Raw genomic sequence first — 26486 nt, 5'->3', positions numbered from 1 at the left:
GATGAAAAGAAATGAATAGTGCTGTGCTCAGCTCCTGCTCATTGGGTTTATGTTGAACTCATGAGGACCTGATGCAGAATTCTTTTTTTAATTATTTTTTTAAGTATACAGATCCTGCAGTATAGTTGAAGCCGTGGTTCTAAATTCTCAGTAAAAAGCTGGACTTATTTATCTCTTTTTTGTTGTGCAAAGATTGTTTACTGACAATTGTCATGGTTAGGTTTTTAATGAATGCTTAGTCCTTGCTTGTCAAGAACAAAAGGACTGAAATATGTTTACAGATCAGGCTGCTGGTGACCTCCACTTTCCATTTTGTAATGTTTAACATGCGGTTTCAATGTTTTGAATTTTTGCTTAGCAGGCTGAGAGCTGCACCAGAACTCTTTTAAAAATAGTCTTCATAGCTTAAATGTTAATTGGAGTTTCTGTTGGGGAGGTTGAGAATTAAATGCTGCCGATGTAGCTTTACATGGAGCAAAGTAAGAATTAGGCCAATGTGAAATACGTCCTGGTGTTGCCTCAAAATGAAAATACGGAGTGCTACCAAACCTAGACTTGTGTGGGGCACCACAGAAGTATGTTGTGTAGTATCCTTGGAGTAAGATTGTTACCTTGCAAGGCAGAAGGCAATTGAATAAAACCCACATCAACGCACATTAGCTATTTCCTGTTAGGAAACACTGGGTATCGTTTTTCATAGCCATACTTTATGAAGTACATGTTATGATAATTGTCAAACGCTGTGATTCTTCTTCTTATTTGGTAAATCTTGTACATGTGGATGAGATATTATTTTTCCAGGGGTATGTTTATATGAATTGCAGCCAGTTCCTTTACCTAGAAAACTATGTCAATGTAATGCAATGTTATGTAATTCGGTTCTTATATGCTGCATATCACAGAGTTGAATTTCTTCCAGAAGTGCGTTAAGTAATGGGATTGTTATCTGCTACATGTGGTTTTCTCTCTCCCGTTCTTTCCAAAGGTGACTTTTGTGCTTTTTTTATTTCTGGTGTCTTTTAAAATTGTTATTACATTATCTGTACACAGTTCTGTATGCATTCATGTGACTCGCATTCAGAGTAGAAGACAGTGAGCTTTGTGCTGAGGATAATTCCAGTGGGAACTCATCCAGAAGTCTCGTGCTGGCCCGAGAAAGCTGTATTCTGCAGAGCTTTTCTTTGGAGATGGATAATCCCACTGCACCTGTGCAACGAAGCTGCTGTCTATTTTTCCTCATCCTGTCTCCCTCTGTAGGTAACCATTCTTATAAGCATCTGGGGTCCCAAACTTCTGAATCCCTTATGAACAATGATGCAACACTGAAAGTAACACCACAGATTAAATACAAGTCTTGGACCTGCACCAGTCCGGAATGGTGCTCACAGCACACTTGTAGTGTCCTTGCACATTTGTAGTGCCGATTCTCTGTAACAGTGGTGAGGGTGACAGCAGGACCCAGGTTAGAGTGCTCTTGGGAGAACCCAACTTTGGAAGCAGTGTTGCTGTGGGACATTCCTCTCCTCCTTTCTTTCGTTCTTTCCAGCTTTTATGGCCTGAAGTCTAACACTGGGACTTCAAATTCAGGTGTTAAAGCTGAAGCAGTGGCTGATACATATCACACAAGTGATTATTAAGGTGGCGCAAGCCCTTTTGACCAAGTATTACTGCTGTGTAGTTTCTTGTCTTTGTGATTTTTCCCCAGCTGGATATTTCTTTTGAACTGAAATGATCTGCATGTCTCGTAGGAACTGACCTGTCTAGAAAACATTTTGATCAAATTCCAACACAGTTTTAATGCGTGTGTTTCTTTTGCCTTTTCCTGGCTACTTCCTGATGCTGTTTATCCAAAACATCACTTGCTGTCAAGGGCAATGCTGGCCATTTGAAACATCTCCATGTCCATGAAGCAGCTGTACCTACTAGGCTTAATTTCTGTAACGATTTACCAAGTGTATGTAATTTAAAACCCACTGTTCTTCTCTGCCCTCCTACCATCACCAGTCAGCTCATTTCATCTGCAAGAAGTGATGGAATTAGGTTGCCAAGATTCTGGAAGGTTTGCTTTTCTATACCAAATTTAACATAATACATGCATGGCTTATGCAAGAAGAAGGACAGTTTTTCTGTTTTCCTGCCATATCAAGCAATCCTGGAATCCGTTCTCTTCATGAATAACAGCATTAACCATTAATTTTAGTTTATTTGGTGGAGAAGAAGAAATATGAAAAATGGAAATTAAGACTAAGCTTGGGAGGTGTGCAATAGGAAGATAAAATTCTCTAATAAATATGTTAAAATTTCAGGGGAGTTTGACCTTGTGACTGATACACAAGAAAACACACAAGATTTACGCATGATGTGGATGTCCAAGCAGTCTGATTCCAAGTGAAACTGAGAATATAGTTTTACATTATACTGCTCCGTGCTATATTTGGATCAAGTGAAGAGGGAAGGAAAGAGATACTGAATTATTTGAAAGTACAAGAAAGTGCAAGTGGATTCAACATAATAATAATAATTCCTGAAATAATTATTTTTCTTTCTTTTTTTCTTCAGGAGATCCACAAGTACAATGGAACAATGGAAGAGTGTCAATAGTAGATTTGAACATGAGCTGCCAGCAAGGTGGATGAATGGTGTGACAGTCACATCTGCTGAATGTTCTGGAGTTTTCCTGATAAGGTTTTACTCTTCTGCCAGTGCAGACTGATTGTATTTTGAATTTTTTTTGAAACATTAGAAAATTTCTAGGCTCTAAGCTGTATCAGCAACTGAGAGGATCTGTGAGGGCTAATGTAACTATTCGTTCCAAACAACCTACATAGCTCTTTTTTTCTCCTTTTGGCCAACACCCATGAATGCATTTAAGTTTTAGAATGTCTTGAAGTAATTATTACAGCTGTATTTGACCAATGGATCGCATGGAGTGCTCACCATCTATAAGTGATGAGCTCTTTTCAGTACAGACAGCCCAATCACTGCAAGGTTAACAGTTTGGCCCTCCAAAAGATCTTGACACTGACTTAAAAATCACAAGACTGGGAAATATAGGGGAAAGCATTTTAAAGTTTTATTTTATAAGTCATATTGTTACTGTCTTCTGATCAAATACACCCATCTTTATAAATCGTTTTTCCCCCTTCCATCCTTCTCTCCATGTTTATATATCTCTTGTAAACTAGGTTTGTGAAACTTAGGGTCTTACAATATTTCTGAACAACTTGTAATGGAGAGGTGAAGTATTGAATTCAGTGAGGGTGTTTCAAGAAGGTTTTTGTATTATTTGAACAGCTCCAAGGCTTGTTTACTTGGCTCCCCTGCAACAAAACACTCAATATTTAATATTTTCTGGGGTTACCATTAGATGTTACATCTTGTGTCAAAGTCTGTGAAAATCTCTGAACCTCACTTAAACAAACACTTAACAAAAATATACATTACATACTTGGCAGTGGAGAGATGCCACAGTTAGATGACAGAGCCACCCTATGAAAAGGGACTCACCATGCATTCCCAAGGGACATATCTTGTTTATGAAAATACAAGGAAAACAAGAACATGCCAAGAATAGTGGTCTGTGTATTTCAAAGGCAACAAGGTATGCCAAGAAAAACATTGTAGTCATGCTTCTAGCTTAAAGCAACGTTTGAGAAGCATTTTAAAAAGCTTTCTACTTCAGTTTCAGTTTAGTGCCAGTGTGGGTTTTCAGGCTTACAGGGAGTTTTTTAAAAAAAAAAATAAAATAAATCTAGACATAATATAGAAAATACAGAATTAAGAAAAAGCATGGGAACCTGTTTGTTATCCAGTCCTAAAAGACATCAAAAATAGGATGTCTTGGAAGAGAGAGAAAGAAGAGTGTCCTAGAAAACAGTTAAAAAACCCAGAACATCTACATTCATAGAAGGGGTTGGGTTGGAAAGGACCTTAAGATCACCTAGTTCCAAAGCCCCTGCCATGGGCAGGGCTGCCTCACAGTAGACCATGTCGCCCAAGGCTCTGTCCAACCTGGCCTTGAACACTGCCAGGGATTGAACTTTCACAACCTCCCTGGGCAACCCATTCCAGTGCTTCACCACCCTCACAGTAAAGAACTTCTTCCTTATATCTAACCTGAAATTCCCCTGTTTAAGTTTAAACCCATCACTCCTTGTCCTATTGCTACAGTCCCTCAAGAAGAGTCCCTCTCCCTCATCCTTGTAGGCCCCCTTCAGATACTGGAGGGCTGCTATGAGGTCTTCACACAGCCTTCTTTTCTCCGGGCTGAACAGCCCCAACTCTCTCAGCCTGTCTTCATACAGGAGGTGCTCCAGCCCCCTGATCATCCTTGTGGCCCTCCTCTGGACTTGCTCCAACAAGTTTGCATCTACAATCCAACATCTACATTGGATGCATTTAATATGCAATAACAGATAATGTATTTATCAAACTGGTATTGGTTGAAAACCTAAAAAAGAAATTAGTCTTTCTTGCGGTAACAATAGCTAAACAGTAAACTGGTGATGTAAAAACCCTTGTTTTAGTTACCTGAGATCAGTCATAACAGTCTTAGCTGCAGTAGAAATACACTGTCTCTCTAACATATTACACGGCAGTTTCTGCTGGCTACATACTACATAAAATCTGTTCTGCTGAATATTGTTCCTTGGATCAATTATTAGCAGAATAAGAAGGTCAGAGAGTTGGAAAAAAGTCAAAATAAATGTTTTTTCAAACCACATTGTTATGGATAATCAGTGAAAACTGAATGGTAGGGGAATGGGCATGAAGAGTATAAGGGACAGGAGTAATGCTATCTGGCTTTAGATGACATCTGGCAAAAGGTGTCATCCAGAAAATGTATCTGGTTTGGACAGGAACAAACTGCAAACCAGCCAAACTGAGTAGTGCTCAGTAGGGAATATAAAGGTTTGTGTTTCTGATCAGTCATGTGTTGCCTTCTGTCCTTGATCTAAAGAGCATAGCAACCCTTAGTGCCTCTGCATGGTTGCCTGCTTAGGCCATTACCTGAGCATCTGTTTTGTTTTGCTGGATTTTGGTATTGCCACCAACAAAAGGGAGTACAGAACTATAGAAAGTGAATCTGTATAAATTAGAAGAGTACCCTAGCCCAGCTGTAAAGCAGGAAGGGAAGGAGGCTGTTACTGCTCCTGTGCAATGTGCTGTCCACTCTGGCCCTCTTGACCTCTCCATTTTTCTTGTCTTTCCCCTTTGGCTGCATTTACCTTATGGCAGCACATTCTGTTTCTTTAGCTGTCTGTGATCGTTCAAGCTACAAAACTGGAAGTTATTCTATGCAGTTGGTTCTGTATACTTCCAGAGATCAGAGGAACATGCCTCTGGGTTTCAGACTGTGACATTTCTGACAGGCTGGGAAACACGGGTTAGAGCTGCCTCTTCAGCCCCAGTGGAGCAGGAAGCCTAGGACACTCTAGACCAGCCAACTCAAATAGAATAAAACTACATTGTCCTATCTCCACCAATTTGCTGTTTTGTTGGTGGTTTGGGTTTTTTTTTCCCATGTGCTAGGTAAAACAACCAAACCAAAGCTTTGGAAGAGGGCAGAAAGTGGAATTTCTAGAAGTTCTATAACCAAACTAAAACTTTCTGAAAAATAATGAGTTAAACACATTTCTGGAAATTATTTAGCTCTAAAAAAAAAAACCCAACATCACATTTTGTCTTCCTTTCTCTGAAAAGTGTCTGAAATTTCTTAAGCTGCCTGATGGAAGGCAGCGAAAGTCTAAGATCCTGTACACTGCTATGTCAGGGAAAAATGACTACCCTTTAAAGACATATTTCATCCTACGTTTCATATTACTAGGCTGTTTTCTGCATGGGGTATTTGTAAGTTACATTGATCTTCAGAAACCAAAAAACCCAAACAAACCCAAAGACAGACAGCTGAGATAGTTTAAAAACCTTTTATTTGAGAAATAATGTGTGAATAATATAAAGACTGTCAGATTAACGCAGTATAGGATGCATTATAGAAAGCATTAGGCACTCCCCAGCATTAGATACTTAAGATAGGCATCCATGATGTCTTAGGCAGCCCAGCTGTCGAATGCTGTGGCCTCAGTCACCACATCAGTCAGCCAGGCTGCCTAGGCTTCCTCTGTAGGTAGCAGAGAGCGAGACCCCTGGACAAGGCAACTGAAAACACCTGAGTTAAGAGGGTCCTGATCAGCCAGCAAAGGAACGTCTGTCTCTCTGCCGGGTGTAATGAGAATTGCTTGCTTGTGAGGTGCCTAAAATTGGGTGATGCAATTATCCTTTCTATATAAATTTCTAAGCAACTAATAAATTGCCTCAAGTCTTCTATGAGATATGTGCAGATACTTTGTGTTGGTGTTTTTTACCAGTAGTATATTTTTATTTCTTTCATTCTCCTAAATTGTCCTTACCTAGTTTTCATATCCCATTCCTTGATTGTGTTACTGATCATCAGAACAACGCTTCATGATTTGGCCTTATCACAGGCAAATCAAAACTGATGTACTGTGGGAAGTAGCACTTACTATATCTAAACATCAAGGCAAATGGTTATTTACATGCAAGACAGCTTTTTGTTATGATCATTTTCTTACTACACTTCTAGTGTACTGAGAGCTTTGCAGCACATATGGCTAGGTGTGCTCTCTGCCCTTTGAATACTGGTATTCCGGAATTCCCCTGAGAGTGAAAGGCTAGTTGAGCTACTCTTGAAGTTTGACACATAATATTCTTATTTATCTTTTTAAAATAAGAAAACAAAATGTAATCACCATTCTCTCTGAGCATCTGGAAAAATGTGTGTAGAGGCCGTGAGCAGTTGCAATTCCCTTCCTCTGGTAATCACACTGGGTAGAATATTTACAGGTTTTGTGATCTGATTCCTGCCTTCATGCAATGCAATTCACTACCATAGTTGAGGATAAATACTGCAGGGAAGGTACCGTATTATCTAGGAAAGGTAAAGTAGATTTTCTTCTTCAAGCTGGTGAATTTATCTGTTTAATAAACTTGGTTCACAGCTTCCAAGAGCTCTAGCCAGCCATTAATAATGTAATTTATGTCAGCTCATAGGGACCTGGTAGCAGTGCAATTAGGACGTCTGGCTGCAGAGCTGGAGTCATGAGCACAGGCTGTGCTCCATATGTGTGCTGGCAGTGGTTCCCAAGGGATCCTGCTTTAAATGAAGGCTTAGCCACTCAGGGTGGGCAGGGGTGATGCCAACGAGCTCATGCCCATCCTTGCTATTTTCTGCAGAAGTAGGCATGCTTTTAACTGTATTATCCCAGGTCCCATCCCAAGGCTCAGGGAGATGGTGAATGTGTTGTAGGTGCATATCATTGCCCTCTTATGGACAGAGTCAGTGGTGACTGGGAATATTCTCAGTGCCTGCCAGCATGGTGCATGGTATGCTTCAGATTTTAGAAGGTCTCTGTGCATCAAATTGTGGCAGCCTTAGCTTTCACAGCAGTAAGATGTAAGGGCAATATGTGCTACTGCTCTGCCATTCTGGAAGAGGGACAAGCACACCAAATCACATGATCTTTACACATTTATTAGAACACCATGGTCCAAACAGACCCAAATCTTTGTCTTGCTGAAGATGGCCTCGTGGTAACTCCTTGTTCAAATGCACAGGGTGTCCTGGAAGCATGTTACAAAAGCAAAATACATTAGGAAAATGGTATTATTTTCAAGCAAACTAAACAACAGTATCAAATCTGGTGGGGTAGCGCTGTGCAGTCAATTGAAACCAAGACTTAATAACTTCTGTGTTAAAGGAGAGAGAGAGTATATTCTTCTTAGCTGGCAGTAAACTTCCCTGCCTGTATTTTTGGGCTCTTGGTGCTCTGGTGTCTGTGCTGGATCAAGCCTTGACTACCACTCCTTGCAATAAACTGCTCCTGCTTTCCTCTGAACCTGTGTACCGCTACCTAACGTGCCATCAGTCAAGGGCAGTTACATGCTCTAGCTCTCAGTCTAGTGAATTACTGATGCTTAAAGAGAGGAAATTCTGCTGCTCTCCCCTGCTCTCTTCCTCCCTCTTCAGCTTGCATAGTTCTGACTGTCCTTTCCACTGTCTCTAAGACTCATCTAACTGTACGCTGACCTGACTCAACTTGGCAGCACTAAAATAAACCCCAAAAAAATAAAAAAAAAGTGTATCTTTTTGCCACTTACTAAGTTGAATTTGCTTCACTGTACAGACAGCATCAGAAGTTACACAAGAGAGGAGCTGAGGCTGTGTGGTTGGGAATGGGGATACAGGCAATGAAGAGGGGGAAGGAAAGTGGAGGAGCAGGACCATTGCATCCTAAGGCAACCAGCTGTTAAATCTCCGCTTCTACACATATAGTTATACTCAAACATCTCAGCACATTTCTTTCTCTCTCACCAAGCTTCTTTATACCATGTCCATGTAGTAACAGTGGTCTGCTATTGCCACTTTACAGGAGAAGCTGCAGAGACAATTCAGTGTGTTTCCTGGTGCTACACAGATGAGCTGCAGCATGGCAAGGAACTGGAGTCAGTGTCACAACCCAGAGGTGTCCGAACCACTGTCCGTTCCTCCTTACCAGAAGGTGCAATTAATCTTTCTTCCTCCTCTTTATTCCTGCTCTTATATGGTAACTGTACTTCTGCTTATGAGCATACAGGTTTTTTTTAACGTTGCATTTCAAAGGCAGAGATTTGGTATCCTTTTTCTGTCCTTTAATCCATGAACTACTGCCAGCAATCTACTAGCTATGGAGTAAAATGGAAGTTGCCTTCCATTTGTTGCTGCCCTGCTGTAGTCTGACTAGTTAGCTGCCAGTATCTTCTAATTTCTAAGCTAAATGTGCTAGCACTTGGATTTCAAAGTGCAAAACCATGTTTAGCTCATTCATATCCAGGACTGCTTCTAATTGGAGTTTTTATTAAATTTTTCTTTGTAGTCAGGATTGGTAAGATGAAAATACATTCTGCCCCTTGAAAGCCTCGAGCTCACATGCACCAAAGGTTATCTTGTTTCTAAATAATAGTCATGTGACACATTAAAGTCACTGCGCAGGCTGTGTATGCAAACTCAGAGACATGTTTAAAAGCAGTGTAATCAGCTTTCAATCTGGTCTTTCACTTTGTGTGCGTTTAGAGTAAGTCAAGTCAGACAGATATATTCTACTCCCAGGTCTTGCTGATATCTCTTTAACTACCCACTTGTAAAATATTTTAGTAGCATGCTACAAAGGCAGAAACCAGCTCATACAGCATCTTGAAAATAAAGTAATGCACTGGAGCTGAAAGCTTCTGAATGGTGACATTTTAAATATGTTTTATATTAGTCCCAAATATTTTTTTTATTGGCTGCGTTTTACTCAGTGAATGTAAACTCTTCTGCTTGTGGAGTTTGCAAGGACAGACTCCACTTTCCTTGCTCATATTCCATGAGCATGTTTGCAGTATGGAATACCTGGTATCCACAATACAAGCTGTGCTATTTAGCTGTGATTAGTTACTTCAGTCATTTGTTATTATTTCCATTACCTAATTAGGGGAGAAGAATTCATAATTAGCAGGATGAGTTTGGCTTTCTGAATAAGGCAGTAATTTGCGGGATGTGATTTAACAGAGAAGTAGAATTAGGACATTTTCCCTTTTCTTAATTATACAGGTCTTGTCCATAGAATCAATCCAAGAAAATTAATTTACTCTTAATACTTTAGGAAGGGAGCATATTATTTTTAACACGGTATTCTATTTAAAAAGGAACACAACTATGTTCTTAGTAACAACTGTGAGAAATACAGTTTGGTTTATGTCAGTCTGTATACAATGTGTGTATTGTGTCTATTATGTACCTAGATGTCTTTGATCTGTGGGCTGTGGCTCCCCTAGTCACCCTTCAGTTTGAACCTGTAATCAGTGATACAGCTGTAGGCAGAGACTAAAGGTTTGGTACAGGGTCCTAGTTAAAGCCACTCCTTGCTGTTAAGGCAGATTTCCTGTTCTACTTATATGGTAGCTACATGTGCTGAAATGAATTGAGAATTTTGATAGTTAAGAGCCGGAAGCTTATTCCTTCTTCCACATTTGGTAGGACTGAAAGTCTTTATATTTAGCATTTAATGTTAATTTCAGGGTAATGATGAGAGTTAGGACTAGTTAGAGCCCCGAGCTTCTGCTGAATCTATATGGGAATATTATACTCTGGTTAGGAGTATTTTCCTTAAATCTGGGCAAATCAGTGTCAATCAGGCAGTTTAAAAATAAGCTCAGGCTTCATTGTTGGGTTGATTTTAGTAAGCATAGTCTCTGGCAACTCAAGTCTTAGATAAATCTGTATTTGGCTTTCAAATTGCAGTTTGAACTCTGGCTAGCAGAAATGAGGGACTGAGACTGGACTCAAAAGTGACAGGGCATCTAGTCTCTCACTGGTCAATGATGAGCACGAGGGTTTGAGTAGTGCTTGCAGGGCAGTCTTCACCTCTGATGGGCTTATACAGAAATGGTAAGTTAGATGGCGAGATGAATTATCTACAGGGAGTAGTTGTTGCTCTTCATGGACCACACAGAGAGATTAGTGTGATCTGGCTTCCAACTCAGATGTCTGCTTTAAATGCCTACTGCTAGATGGGATGAATCAGATCTTTTTTTGTGTGTTGGCAGTGGCATTGATGAGGATCAATTGCCTGAATTTTCAGCACATCAGTAGCAATCTACTACTACTGTGGAATTTACTGACATTATTTTGATATGGTTGCTCTCTTTGTTAGTTATTTTGAATAACATTTTGAATCCTTTTGACGAATATGGAAATTCCTGTGAGAATGCGAAAACTGGAGCCAATGCAGGTGAGTTCATTCCAGCTTTGTTCAGGCTTGATCTAATTCTGAAGGAAGGGCCTTTCCACAAGATGCTGGGTGGAGACTACAGGTTCTGTAGTTCAGTCAGTCCAGCTATTTTAGTTGAAAAATTTTATTTCTTTTATACTTCAGTTCAGGCCAACTTTATGCTTGCTTCTCCTTTCTAACAGATGTACATATTCACCTGGTTCCTATACGTTTGGTAGAGTTTTCCCAGTAAGCTCAGTGGGTGTGAAAATAGTCAATAAGCAATACCTATCATGCTTTCACCTTTCATCTACAAACTCTCTGAAGTCAGCCACCTCCCCCTTATACGGAAAAGGAAATTGCAGTTGTGAAGGAATTGGATCTTGCTTCTCTGAGGGTTGGGCTTGGCACAGAAATCATTAATCTGCAGCTCTGGCTCAGGCAGGCATTTTCCTTGCTCTTTCCTCCTCCTTTCCCTTCCTCTTCTTGGCTGCTTGTCCTTGTCTGGCTCTTTCTCCATTGTGCTAGCACAGTTGTGAGTAGGACCACAGAATAAGTTGGACTTGGGAACCATTCCAGCTAAAAAATGATTATTATATTGGAGGTACAGATTATATTTCAGCTGAATCACTTCCTTAGGAGACTACATAAGTGTTTGTGCTGGGATGGCACTGTGAGAACCAAGATTGGAGGTGAAGTAGGAATGGCTTCAGTTGGCAAAAGCATCATGGCTGCCAAAGCCTCAGTCCCAGGCAAGTGCTCTGAGAGCAAGGTGCATTGATCAAGTGAAGTGGTACAGCATTGGCAATGGACCTGCTTTGAACAGGGTGTTGGAGTAGGTGAGTTCCAGAGGTCTCTTCCAACCTTAATCCGTGGTTCTATAATTCAAACTTAAATCCTATTTCAGGCATGCTTTGACTCTGTCATGCTGTTGCACATATATCTTCAAGAGCACAAATGCAAAGCTAAGATCAATACTATCCAACACAGAGAGATGCTTTCTGACCATCTGGTATGCTTAATGTAATAAAAGCCAGCTCACATCTACCCAATTTTTATTTAGTAAGAAAAACACTATTGCAACTTTTCTTTATTCTTCTCTGCTTTGTCCTAAAGAAGAATTTCAAATGTGGCACTACATAAAGACTACATAAAGTTGTATTTGATTTGTTACAGCTTAATTATAAATGATGTGAAAGCTAAATGGGTGATGTCTAGGTAGAAATGCTAGACAACCCTGTACCTGCACCACTCTCAAACTCTCTGTGATACCTATGCCACTAAGCCTGTTCTTCCACAGCCAGTGACCAAGCAGGCAGTGCCTTCTGTGGTGCAGGACTATCCCTGAAAGCCATCTATCCTCTCTCAGGATCAGGGCCACCGTGTGTTGGTAGTAGATTGCACAGCTGTGTTGAATATATACCTGTGTCTCCCTCTTCCCTGCTGTGATGCTGTTGTTGAGAGCAATGTTCATTTGCAGGTGCCCGGCCTCATGCACAAAATGCAGAGAGGGTGAAAGACAAGGTACACCCCCTCTACCTGCTGTAAGGCAGATACTGAAGAAAGTACTAAGTTTGCAGTTCCTACCCATCTGAGGGGTCTTCTCTGGTATTCCAGCTCTGTCAGCCCCTGCTACTTTCCAATGAGATAGATAGTATTCCAAAAGCCCACAGCATAATGCATAAAGAGATCCAAGGCCAAAGAGGAGCACTGTGTCTAGTGCTCAGTGATGCAGTTCACTTTTTCAGCAGCCTGCACAATTTCACTTAAAAAAAAATAAGAATTTTTAGTATGCATTTAGTATAGGTGGGAGACCTAATTCTAAAGTTTTGCTATGTTTAAGTGAGAATCAACTCCAGCTATGCAAATGAAACTGGAATAAATCAGTTCCAAGCTGATATGTTTCTAAGTAGATATTTGTAGGAAATGGTGCAAGCAAATATAGCTCCACTAACTTTACATCTAGAATGGGATTTGTTGATGGAATCAGTGGTGAAGAATAAATACTTTGCAATACATGAGCCCTGCCATTCTGAAGTAGATACATAAATTAATTCAGATGAGTTGTACTCCAGAAATGCTTCTCCACTACAGTAAAAAGGTTGTCTAGGCAACTAGCTCAGTTTTACATGTTTATATTAATGGCATCAAAAGTTTTGGTGATGTGAATCTCATCCCTGGTTTACTACAGGCCTCACCTGTGTGCAGGTTTAACATGGGAATCTGAGACCCTCACCCTGTCACTGATGTGAACATGTTTAACTCTGTCTGGCTGATGTGAATATGTTTAACTCTGTCTGGATCTGATCCATACTGAAGTGGTGAGGAAGGACAGAAGCATACCAACATGCAGACCCATGGCCAGAGCCAAGCCAAGGGGAGCATCAGCCATGCAGGGTCTTCTTGAAGGATGTCACACCCTGGGGAGCATACAGCCAGGCTGATATGTAAGGGCACGCCAGTATCTGTTGCTGCCCAGACATAGGTCCTGCAGGTCCCTGGTGGCAGCTAGTAGGAGTGTAAAAGGCAGTAAGAAGCATCATCGTGGAATGCTCCCAAATCTCGTGGTGGCTCTGCCTGCATTTCTTGCATGCCAGCAAGCATTGCTTATGACACAGGGAGAGGCCTGCAAGTTGCATTCCTTTCAAGCTGACAGCAAATTATTATGTGCAGCATGTGAGGGTATTTTAGAGAAACTGTACTTCGGAGAAGTATAGTGGAATGCCAAGACTTCTTGGGCAGGGATGTATTCTCAAGGGGTATTCCCTGGTGGCAGATCTGATCCCAGCTGAGATCTCAAGCCAGATGACCTTTTTCTCCATGCCAACAGAGCTGTTCATAACACCATGTGAGAGACCAGACTGAGAAACTGATGCTACTGCAATATAATGTGTTCTTTATTATTTTGCTGTGTAGTTTGCTGCCTTATGTGGCTCTGCTGCTGGATGTCCGTGGTAAGGTTCACACAGCAACCCTTGCTCAGAGCTGCTTCTTAAAGGCTCAGCATAGTCTGCATCATAGTCTCTTAGATTTCTGTTTCTGTCCTGTCAAGTAACTCTTGCTAGTGACACATGTCTTTACGCATTCCCTGGCTATCTTTCAGCTGGTCCTCAGAGAAGATCCTGCGTAATGACCAGCCCATGTCCTTTGAGTGTGGTGAGCCAGGCTGTAGTCACAGCACCTTTACTTGTTGTCAGTGACCTCACTGGTGAGACAAATCAATCCTGAAGAAGGACTTGCTCTTTTGAAGGAAGTCAGCGAACCTTTGCACATAACAGGTTGGTATGATACATATTGGTTATTTGAACCAGACAGATAGGGCAAAATCCCTTGGGCCTGTTGCCCAGGCTCCCCAGCTCTGTGCCTCACCTTGGACGTGCAAGGTGCCTCTGAGTCAGCTGCTGCATCACCTCAGTTTACATCATTATTATGGTCTGTATAATAGGGCTGATTCATGTTGATTCATCCGCAGCTCCAATGTCCATACGGTCTGTGCTAGGCAGAAGGCTGGGGCATTATTTTTCTCCTTTCGTCCTATCTATCTAAGGCATTCCTACTCTACTAAGCTAAGGCTTAGCCCTAAGCCAAGCTTGAATATGGGGAGATTTGCTGTTCTGCAGAGCACTGCTAGAAATTCTTCATTTTTCCCCCAGTACTCTTCTTTCAAAGGGCTTCCTTCAGTATTCACTCCAGTTGCGGAAACAGCGTCTAATGTGTCCCCGCTGTGCTGCCAACCTGTCATATCAGCAGGTTGCTGCCCTCTTCAGTTCTTGACGGCCCATTGAGGCCCATTGAGGCCCATTGAGGCAAACACTTGAGAATTTTCCTTCCCTTGCCTTTCTTTTCCCCTTGGTCCTAACCTGTTCTTGTCTCTTTTAATCACTCATGCAGAACTGAAGAGACTATGACACAACAAAGTTAGCAATATTGCAAAATGTTCCTGCATTTTCTACACAGCAGCTGTGGACAAAGCTCACAAAATACCATTACTATGAACTGCAGGAAGAATACTGCCTGTTGTATGCTGGCTGCTTCCTTGCTACTGAGAAAGCTCCTTTCTGACCCACTGGTGTTGTCCACAGGGTGCAGATACCCAAAGTGGTTCTTGGCCTCAATCCACTGCCTTCCTCCTTCACCCTACACTCAGCCTTTCATTCCCATCCCTGCTTCATCCCTCTGGCTCTGCCCCTGTGACTGCGTGCCAGGAAGCAGGTTGAACCCTATCACTGAAATGGTCAAAGCTGCAAGGAACTTTATTTCTGAGGGTTGTTTTTACTCCTGATAGCTGCAGTGATATTGTCAGCAGCACAGCCCCATCATGCAGTCATTAGGCAGTGCCTGGCAGAGAAAGTGGTTCTGGCTGGAGAGGAATCTCTCTGGTAGCTTTGCCTTGTGGAAGACAAAGTTTTATGGAACTGTTCCTACCTAGCAGAGGTCCATCAAAGGGACTACAGTGTAATAAGAATGAGGGATCCAGAGGATCTGCTCTGTGGGACATTAAGGAGGTGGTGGGGCAGGGTGAGAAGACTGGGAAGAAAGGTGGAAATGAATGTATGAAAACTCAGTAGGTCTAGACAAGAGTGGGAGTGCTGTCAAAATGGATATGGGGTTTGAAGGGTCTTTACTGGGGAGATAGTGAGCTGAGCATCAAATTGAGGACAGGGGTGTTGAAGGGAGGTGTCATACCTCTTACTAGACAGATATAGCTAGAAAAAGCTCAGACACATTTCTAAGCACACTGACTTTTCAGTGACATGGAGATGGGCTTGTTTGTCTGAAAATCTGCCTGTTTTTTTTTCCCCCAAATGCACAATTTAATAAAAAATAGGACTTGTCCTTACGAATATTGCCTTGCTTATGTCCTGAGACCATCACAGCTGCAACAGCCACACTATTACAGGCAAAAGTAGAGACAGAATGAAATTTGGGGATCTGGCAGTTGAACTGGAAGAAAAATTAAAAGACAGTTTTTCTTGCTGTCTTTCCCAAGGATGTGTTAAAAACAGGCCTCTGACTTCCTTACACAGTCTCTGCCCAACAGTAGATTTCACATTCTCTAGGGTCCCTAGAGTTCAAACCCATTTAATGTCTAAAAATGCTCGCCTGTTTTGTTACATAGCCAAGTCCCACTCAGCTTTCTCCAAAATTAGCAGAGCTACCCAATGAGTAGAGATGACCAGGATCAGTCCCTTCCTGTTATCTTTGTGCACAATTATCCCTGATCTTTACTGGATAAACTGCCTCAAGCTAAACATGTCCATCAACTTACGTATCAGAGCTCTATTCGCTGTCTTGCCATGGTACAGACACTGCGTGAAGGAAGTTCCCTAGCATAGGAATAGATACCACACAGCCTTCATGTTTCTAGTTCAGTGAACGGTAAGCGATGGTATAGGATTTCAGGGAAGACTGCTGATTTGCAATCTCTTCAGGAAATTGTAATGTTCACTTAGACACTATCCTTAGTCTGAATACATTAAGCCCACTGGCAAAAAGATACCCACAATTTAAGTTAATAGTACAGTTGCTGGAAACAATAAAAGAAGGGTTCTCTTTATAGTCAGTCCTCTCACTCATGGGATCAGCTAGTTTCAGATCCTCACTATCTCACACCACAAACCAGCAGGGCAAAAACAGTAATTCTTGACTCTTTTTTTGAAGTGGAGAGAGCAAGTGAAGGACATTTTTGTATCCTGTATGGCTTTATTCAGCATCAAGCTTGCATCTAACTGCATTTTTCAAATGTCTCACAGAAGATTATCACATATATCCTGAGAAGTATCAGCAGTGGAACTGTCACTTTACTGTGAAGAAAGAAAATGAGACAAAAAGAAGTGAAATTGATGGAATTAGTATCAGGACTTTCTGGCTCTAGTTTTGGGCTTAGTTTATTAGAAACTGTTCTCAAAAGGGTTTTTTGATAAAATGTAGTCAAATGATAATGCTTCTAGGCTTCTTCCTCCCATTTACACTATAGGGCTGTGGAAGAGGTAACTAGGCAGTATTCTATCTTATCAGTCCTAAAATCTGGAGAAAGTGAGAGGATATATAGGCTGTTTGCCTCTGAAGTGATAGCAGTTGACTCCAACGGATCCCTGAGCTTGTCATTGATAGAAGAAAGCTCTTCTTCAGGTGTAAGGATGCTGTCTTGGAGATTATAGACTTGGCCTCAAAGGAAGGCAAGAATTAGATATTGCTGTGCAAAGAACTTTTCCCTGAGCATTCAGCAGGAACCTTCAGTAGCTCTGTGCCTTTTTACTCCCCAAAACAGGGGTTTCTATGTGTTCTGTGGACAAATGCTGATGAAAGCAAATGCCAAACCTTGTCACCACATTAAGGCCAGCAGAGCTGTTTAAAAAAGCAGACTGTTCCCCCTTCCTTCTCTCAGTCAGTCATTCCTGTTCTTACCAAAACCTTCTTAAAATTGCAGTACAAGCATTTGTATGACCTTGTAGGGAACTATATTGGAAAAACTGCAGATTTTTTCCCCCAGGGGCTGTTTTTAAGCTGGATCAGTTCTCTGGTCTGGTTCACTATGTAGCCACACAAATATTTATGATGGCACAGTACAACAGATGATCTAGGAGAAGATGTGGGAGTGGGACAAAGTGAGGACTGCTTTACTGGCAATTGTGTTCACTTAAAAGAATACCAAACTGTAGCAAGGAATAGCAGTGGGAAGACACATCTAAGAAGGGAGTTGAGGTATGTGCATTATTCCCCAGAAATGAAAACACAGCTTCAAATGTCAAACGGTGCAATTACAGGGAGTGAAGATCGGCTAACACAGCATTTCCAAATGATGCAATTTGCAGGCAGGGAAATTTTCAGTATTGCAGTCACTCTGAAACTTCACTTTGAGAGAGCTGGGAAGTGGAAGATGCAGATGGTGGATCCAAACAGCTGCGAAAGCAGTGGATCTGCATGCGGATGACCCTCCACCTCCGTGTGATCTGCAAGATCTGAAGAGAGATCCTATGTGAGATGGTTTAGGATAAATACACTGGTCCCTTTGTGTATGTGTGTGTGTCAGGCTGGGATTCTATGAGGGGTTCTTACATGGGTTTCTTCTCTTGAAAGTGCTTGTTGTGGGTTTCTTTTGAAAAGGATTGTTGCCAGAAGGGGAATATAATGCATAGATTTATTTACCACTATTTTCTTACTAAGTTGTGCAGCAGCCTTCTGGGCCCTGGCAATGCAATGAGCATGGCAATGGCACAATAGCCTGGCCAAGTTCTCACAGAAAGATGATGTGGGACTCCCTGTCCATGCTGCCAGTGTTCACTCTGACTTACGTCACTTGTTACTTGGGCTTTCCTGGCCCTGGGACAAGGTCCCTGTCTGTAACTGCCCATACCCCCCAAAATGGACTGCTGGGCTTTTGATGGCCCTTGCATTTGCTTCTGTATGTCTGGGGTTTATGCCAAAACATCCTAGTTACAATACCTCCAAGTGGAGAGGAGAGAAACTGAATAAATGTTGTTGGACTGTGATCGTGCCCTACTGAGATAAGCATCCCCTGTTTGCACCTGCCTTTTAAAAGAATATATTGCATATATTCTCATAGATGTACATGCTAAGGCAAGGGCTTTTCTGCTCTGTAGTCAGTGTTGTAGGAGGATGGACTACGTGCAAGTACTTTGATTCTAGACTAAATGCCAAGTTAGCATCGCACTTCTTGTATTAGCATTCCCAGGGACACATGAACCAGTTCCTTTCACAAATGTTTTTTAATGAATGAAGTTCTGAATATCCAGGTACTTTACTCACTGGTACTTTATTTCAGTAGATGCAGTTTCAGTCAGTGAAACCAGCTTTTAAGTGAATGATGTTATTACACCTCCACTTCTTCAGAGGCAATCAGGATCTGTAGTCAGATCAGAGAGGTCAACTACTCTGTGATCTTCATTAAAAGGGGAAGACACAGGGAAAGGGTTGGCTTTTAAAAATCTTTGTCTCTTCAGACCATAATAATGTAGCAGTGATTCTTGCTTGGTTAAAGGATGCAGGATAAGAAGCAGAACAGCTCTGGAATCAGACAATTTGGTAGTTTCCTTCTTCTGTGCATGGGGAAGGCTGTGCCAGAGCATTACAAATTCTTTGTTGCCTCTGCATTTAACAACATTGTAGGACACTGATGGGAAGGAATGACCTTGGGAATGGGTTTACAGTTCCAGCTGCTGCAAATTTAAGTACAGGCTTGCCAGGCTGATAAAGCTATGAGTGAAAAGGAAGCAAAAGTACTATCTATCTTCATCAATTCCAGGAGCAGAAAGACTGGAATTTTTTTCTTAGTAATCTTGCACCTCTGCATGACAGTGTCAGACCCCTGCTCCAGCCTGCTCCAGCCCTGACTGCTCCTACCTGGCCCCCTGGTGCTTCCCCCACCCTGCCTACAGCCCAGGACCCCATTTCAGCCCCCTTGGGCTGTTGATCCCTGCCCCAGTGATGCTGCAGCAGTGCCGCTCTCCAGCTCTCCACAGCCCTGCCTGGCCATGGGCCCTCCAAGCTGGGCCCCCTCCTGGGTGCATGTCCCCATCCCCAGGGAGATGCCCAATGCCTGGGGCTGGGTTGCCCTGATGCCCCGGTAGCCCTGTTCTGGGCTCTGTCCAGCCACCTCCCATGGGAAGCCTGGCTGCAGAGAGCCTCTGGCCCTCATGGGGTGCTGATGGTTGGGTTGCTTTTGCTGGAATTCAGCCAGCGCCTTTCTGAGGGCTTGTTCCCAGTGCTTTCACAGATACATGAATACATCTAGGCTGACTAAAAATATTCTTATCTATTATTCAATAATCTCTTCATCTTTCACCTTGCTGCTGGGTTGCTTTGTAAAACTTTAACAATAAACTCATTTGATTGAAGTAGAGATAAGGAGTCAGCTCATGTGTGCAGATTTCTACTGGAGAACAGTTTGTGAAACCCATATGTATTTGGTGTGTCTACTGGTTTCAAGATCTAGTGACGCTACTGTAAGAAGAAGGTGCTTGTTTGTTTCCATAGACATTTCGAGTACGTAACATAAGACAAACATGTTCTTTAACCTTTATTTAAAAATATCTATTGCAAAAGCACTGAGCTCGACGCTAATACCCAGGAACAGCAAGTGAGCTGTTCACTAATGTGAAGCAGTGCTCTAAACAGAGTATTTTCATTACCGTGTTTTTTTCATTTGAATGATTCTTTTTCATCAGTGTCAGAATGTTTGGTGAATGTATTTGACAATATCCCCTTAAAGAATTTATGACAGCCACATGTTTGAGGCTGGAAGAGGACAAGGAGGAAGGAGGGAGTTACCTAATGTAAGAAGAAAGAGCAGACTACAACAACTCCCTGCCCCTTTTGTCTCATTTTGGATATTATGGCACAGTTTTGGGTTTGGAAATACACAATTTCTGGGTTTTCTCCTGAACGAAGAAAAAATCAGGAATGATTTTTTCAACATGATTGTGAGAAGGAACTGCCATTATCCAGCCTGCACAACCTTGTGCATGTGCTGTGCACACGCAGCGTGTGAATGTCTGTCTCAAGAAAATATGTGTTCAGGAGTGATAAGGGAAGCCTACCTCTAATCCAGGGCATGGTAGTTTGTATGCTCTGAAACAACAGTCCTAACTTCCTTAGGAAATATCACTACCAAGTATCCGAGTGGTTGCTCTAGTGCAGAAAGGTGGATACCTGTCACCTGCTGCTGCTTTTGTCACGGAGGTAGTAGGTGCGACAGCAGTGGCTTCTCCACGCTTGCTGAAGAATTTCTTTCACTTGAGGTATCCCTCCAGGTTTCCTATGTGAGCACAACCGAAAAGTAAGCCATCTATTTCCTCAGTACTTCCCTGAATCAGAATCCTGAAGGAAGGGAGGGTTAAAAGCAATTTTTAAAGAAAGACTTGTTAATTAAAAATTAATTTAAAATATCTTATTAAGCCTCTTTGGCCTTAACTATACTGAGAAAGTAAACTGATTTAGCATGTAATTTGCACAAAACACAGTTGTGTTTAATAATGTGGTAGCTTCCCACTAATTTCTGCCCTGCTCATTCCAAGGACAAAATGAGGCTTAACATTGGAATAGTTAGAAAACATTTTACCTCATACATTTTAACACCGCATTTTCCCTGTATAGTGTCGAGCTTAGTTATTGTAATTTTATCTTCAGTAATGGGTTCCTAATTTTATTGTTGTGGCTGTTGTTCCCTCAGGGCATTTGGAAATGAGATTCAGCATTTAAAAAACCCCTTGGATGTAACAGACTTTTAAGAATGAAATCAATGAAAAGAGTATTTCTGACTATGAATCCTGAATACTTTGATGTGGATACATGAAGAGTTGCTACTGTTTGTTGAGTGCTGAGTTTTCCAGCCCTGTTGCATTTTACCACTTATTCGTCCTGGGGATATTCTGCACCAATCTGGAAATCTCCATTCAGAAGGGCTGGTGGTTGACATGTTTTCCACCATAGCATTTCTCAGATGTGGTAGAGTCCACAGGAAACCTTTTGAAACACAAGAGGACTGTGTAGGCAGTGTAGTGTTATGGCATTATGGCAAAGAAGCTGTTTTAATTTTGAAGCAACAGCAGACATTCCTCTGAGATAGAAATAAGCACAATTTTTCTTTCAGTTACATGGAAAAGTTAGCTTCTCCAGATCTGGAAGGAGGTATGTATATGGCTAGGCAGGACTCTGAACAGCTGCTTGTCAGCTGGGGTACATAGGTGATCAGTATTTGCTATGTGTGCATTCTCAGAAGGTGGGCTTTTCTCCTGGGAAAACTTCCCTGGGTTTCCTCACTGGCTGCAGCTTGTCTGCTCTGCCCTGTGCCTCCCCAGAATTTTCATCAGAACCATTCAGGTCATCTGAATGAAAAAGGAAAGCCCTGGAGGAAGGGTTTTGGGGTGGCTGGGTGCTCACTGCCCACAATGGCCGTAGCATCAGCAGAGAAGAATAAGCAAAGGTGTCAGTGGGGCACACACTTGCAGACTTCTTGATTTACATGTCTGCAGATTACTCACATAGAATAATGTGTTTTAAAAAGGATTATCTTGCTGGGTCTTGTTTGCCAAATATCAGCCTGGAACAAGTTTTTACAGCTGAGATAAAATGGCCTGATAGCAATGTTTATGATAGAAATTCTGCTGGCTGTTTAATGCCAGCAACACACTGGCCACTTAGTCACTGGAAGACTTTGTTGTCACAATGACTCTTTCTTTTGCAAATGGCAGTATGTTTGGGGAATATTGCTTGGTGTTTCTACGAGCAAAGACTCCGCACTGGTTAGTGGTTAGCCAAGCCCACAGGCGCTGGGAGCAAACGGCTCTGCCAGTAACAATAATGGCTGGTGCTTACGCAGCACTTTTCATCTTTGAGCTGGTTCCCAGAGCGGTGGGACCCGCTCCTCACAAGCTGCGGTTGCTGCTGGCTGCAGAGCTGTGATGGCAGCTCTCCTGTGGCTTGGGGCAGGAAGGGTCGCGGTGGTACGTGGGACACATGATGCCTGCCGCTGCCACATGTTGCTTGGAGAAAAAGCAGTACATGCCCTAAGCCAGGACACGCATCGCATCCCAGCTTGGGCGCTCATCACTTGCCAGGGCTACCACATCCTGCCTGCCTGCCTGCAGATAGGACTCCTCTATCAGGCTAAATAGGCAAGGATCTCTTTATTAGGGTATTCTTGATGGGAAACAGGCCCATGAAGCACCAGGGCACTATGGCTTCCTAAACTCTTGACTACCCTATGTGTCGCTGTGGGGGATTTTGTTCCTCTTGAGGCAAATGCTTTTTGATCCTGATCTCATTTCCCAGACATGGGAAAAGAATACCAAATGTGCAAAATTATATAGTGGTGTTACTAAATACCATCCAATGCCCTTATGCAAAAAAGTCATGACATGGCAAGCTCATGACAGGGCTTTGCCCTCATAGAACTGCAGGATAAACTTTCTTTGGATATGTCCTTGGGAGATACTCAGAAATGATGGTCTCACATGTTGATATGTACAAAAGCTACCTAGAATTTGGATAAAAAGGAAAATGTATTTGCTGAGCCATTCTTGGTAATGCAACAGCTAATATAACAATGTATTTGTTGTCACTGGCCTGGTTTCAGCAGGAGGAGATGTTCAGCTCATATTCAATCACTTAAAAACCCATGAGAAATGACATTGTGATCCAAGACCACTCAGCTTCAGCTTACATGGTACATTGCCTGCTTTCAGTTAGGCTCAATTTGAAGAAAATTATTGCCAGTTGTGTTTCATTAGTGCACCAAAAAAAGGGCTGCATTTTTGTTTTCCAGAAAGTTGCTGAATCACATCACTGCAGAATATACTCCTCAAATGGCCTGTTTATAATGATGCAAGGAAAAACAAAACACCTGTATGAAAAGATGAAATGTGTTGTATGGGTTAGCTGAGGAAAAGTAATATTATCTTTTTTTAATGCCTCACACTGCAGTGTCTGGGAATTGAAGGGCATAGAGTGTTCCTTTTCTCTTTTACTGCTGCATGACTTGTGCTTAACTATTTATGTTGCAATTCTAAGACCTGTTCTCGCTCCCCAGGAGACAAACGCTGAAGTATTATTAGACCTTAGTGCGTGGGGGGAAGAGTTCTTAGTATAATTTTAATGTATAAATATTGTATGCTTTATGCCAGTTCTTAGGTTTTTACAGAAATGTAAGTTGGCTGGTACACGCTCTGGTGGCCAGTCTTCCTACAAAGAGAACTCACGGGTACACCATGGTAAATACCAAATGTGTTTGCCATGTATTGCACACCATTTTTTAATTTTTGATTGCTATTTTTAAGTTAAGAACACATATTCTACCCAGTCAAGCATCTTACAAGAGTAATTGCTCCCAAACAGGTATTTTTCAGTTGCTAGTCTTCTGATCTCAAAGGCTGAATCTGGGTTTGCTTGATAAGATCCAGTTTCTGTTAAACTTTTCCTATGTGTTTGAAAAAGGAAAAGGAAAAGAAAAAAGGGAAAGAAAAGGAAAAGAAAATCTCTTTTGTTGGACTATAATAAACATGGTAAAGCAAAGGCTCTTGGTACAGATTTGTGTCATGCTCAGCAAATGCAGTTCTGACTAGGCCAGGCCTTCTGGGCTTTACAGTCATGCAAATAACTACCAGCTTTCTGGACCTACGGTACAGGTATGCATGGGTTAAAGATTTTTAGAAATCTTTGTGTATGCACATAACCATAATGTTCAATTCAGCACAAAGCCTCTACTGACAATAACTCCTTGATATTTCTGCATATTCTGTCTTCTGAATACAGTTTTAGTACTGATTCTGCTTAATGCTCCTTCTCTTATAATGTCTGTGATGTATGGTTATTCATTTTCTAGTTGCTCTTTTTGTTCAACAGGAAATGCCAGGCTTTTCTTACTGCATTCTGCCCTTACTTCTAGGCAGTGCTCTATTAAATTGGCTGCAGGTGTTGGAACTAAAAGTTCTGCTCAATTTCCAATCAACCAAATCTTCATCCCACAATGTGCAGAGAAGAAGCCAAAGTACTGGGACACCCCAGTGACTGCAGAAGGGGGAGAACGCTGGGAAATTCTTGATTCCTTGTAGAGCTCAAAGTGAGAACATGAAGAAGAGGGAAGGAGGAAAAGACAATAGATGTGGATCTGCAACCCTCTTGCCATGCCCTGCGAGGCGGGTGCTGCTGCTGTTCCCCCTGTTTGCAGGGTAACTGCTCTGGCCCTTAGGACTGCTCCGTAAGACATTTTCATCCTCTACCTTTGTCTCTCTCTCAGGGTCGTCACTTAAGGTGGAAACTTCCCGTCACTCAGGAAAAGAAGGCGAACTGCTCCCTCTATAGGCTTTCCCGGTTGTTGCTTTCCTGAACTGGCCATTGCATGCAAGCTTTGAAGGCTGGCAAGAACTCTGAAGTAAGGCATATTTTGCATTTCTTTAAAATTTAGAGATGATTTTTGAATGTTTATGTGTGTGAGAATATGTATATGTGTGTGCATGCATGTGCGTGTGTGTGTATATACATATATACGCACACATTCTCTAACACCTATGTGTATAGTTACTTTTTCTGCAGATATAGAATCACACTTCTTCTGATGCAGCTCAGTATATGGAGAAATTTTTTAAACCAATGCATGATCCTTTTGTTTATGAACTTCCTGTTTGTTAATGGTTTATTACGACACCCTCTTGACTGCATTCTGCCCTTATCAGTGGAAGAGACACCATCTGAGCCAGCAGTTCCATGAACCTAGGCAGGCTTCCCCCCCAGTGCCTGCTATCCCAACTGCTTTTCTCTCCTCTCCGTTCCAGGGCCCTGCCTCCACAATTGCACCAACACTGCAGTTTATGGCATCATTCTGGTAAGAAAAACAACCTGTATTAAGAACAACCCTGTAAATAAAAAAGATTGTTTATAACAGCTCAGTGACCTGGTTTACAGCACAGCACCAACAACAGCTGCAGAGCAGCAGGAGTGTGAAGAAGCAGCCGGAGGCAAGGCAGGGATGGGAGACAGATGTTCCCAAGCTGGCCTTGCAGCTGAAGTCCCCCTTTTGAAAGTGCAGCTGCCAGCATACCCTTGCTCTGGCATAGATCAGAGGGAATTCTCCTGCAGTGCCTGAAGTAACACTTTAGGGAAGAACTGTCACATGGGTGAGTTATATATTAACCACTATAGATGACCTTTCAGAGAGTGGCAGAGTAACAATCTCACTGAATTACTGATAAAGAAAAATGGCAATTTTTCCATTATGCAGAGCACGGGTATTAACTCCTAGGAAAAGACTGCCCAGCTCTTCCCACTAAATGATACCATTTTCAGTTCTTCCATACTTTCTTAAATGTGAATAAATAGTTCAGATGATTTCAATGCTAAATAAACGCCTCTTGCTGTTTCTTGTGGGGAACTGAGGGGAGAAGGCAGGAAATGTTTTAGCTAAAATGGGGCAACCATTTCCAAGGAAGTGTCAGAAGAGCAACATACAAGTTTGCTTGAGTTACAGAAATAATCTTAGCAGCCATTCAGCACTGTGCTCACTTTTCCTTCCCAAGGCCTGACCTTGCTCTGTGTTCAGCATTACCAGAGATCTGCTGCAATGAAGTTTATATACTTATGTCACTTAGGACATAAATGAATTGCTTTAACTTATGCTTAAAAGCAAAACCCTGCCAGAGATGACAAATATGAGTACTGTATTTCACCAGTTAAATGACTAATGTTTTAGTTGTCTTTGATGCTTCTGGTGAAAGCTGGTAAAAGAAAAAATAATGTAAGTTACATAACACCACACATATGGAATTGATAATGCTCTGGTTTTATATGGAACAAATTGCTCTTCCGTGGTTATATACAGAGATATAATGAGGATGATCTCATTTGGTGTCCAGTGTGTGCTGTGCATATATTCAGGAGATTCAGAAGATTTGAACTTTTTGACCGAAAGTGAGAATTTCACAGAAGAATCCTTCTTTTGGTCAATATATTCCTCTATTTAATGAAAAGAAACCCTGGCCATGTTTCAATTCAATTGGTTTTTAAGAGACATTTTTTCGACCTTCAAAACCACAAAAATATCCTTGTTTTAGACCTAAATATCGTATTTCTGTTTTTTTTATTCTCCCCCTCCCCAAGCACTTCTTACTGGAATTTTATTGCATGGAATTTATGTAGCAAATACTTTAAGCATCCTTACATAAT

At 41.8% G+C, this 26486-nt stretch overlaps 1 long non-coding RNA gene across 2 annotated transcripts; it reads left to right on the top strand.

The window, feature by feature from the left end:
• The first annotated feature begins 19 nt into the window (after nucleotides 1–19).
• Nucleotides 20–25669, top strand: LOC115605826. Of its 2 annotated transcripts, XR_003990737.1 has the most exons (7): nucleotides 20–1257; nucleotides 2560–2685; nucleotides 8451–8579; nucleotides 13912–14086; nucleotides 24565–24699; nucleotides 25100–25149; nucleotides 25230–25669. It is a non-coding gene; the product is annotated as an uncharacterized LOC115605826 (long non-coding RNA). The 2 variants fall into 2 exon arrangements; XR_003990736.1 differs by having other exon boundaries at nucleotides 20–2685.
• The last annotated feature ends 817 nt before the right edge of the window (nucleotides 25670–26486 follow it).

Source organism: Strigops habroptila, chromosome 3, assembly GCF_004027225.2.
Source record: "Strigops habroptila isolate Jane chromosome 3, bStrHab1.2.pri, whole genome shotgun sequence".
NCBI classification, from domain to species: domain Eukaryota; kingdom Metazoa; phylum Chordata; class Aves; order Psittaciformes; family Psittacidae; genus Strigops; species Strigops habroptila.
Note: the sequence above shows the minus strand (reverse complement) of the source record. Positions and strands in the feature narration are given on the sequence as shown.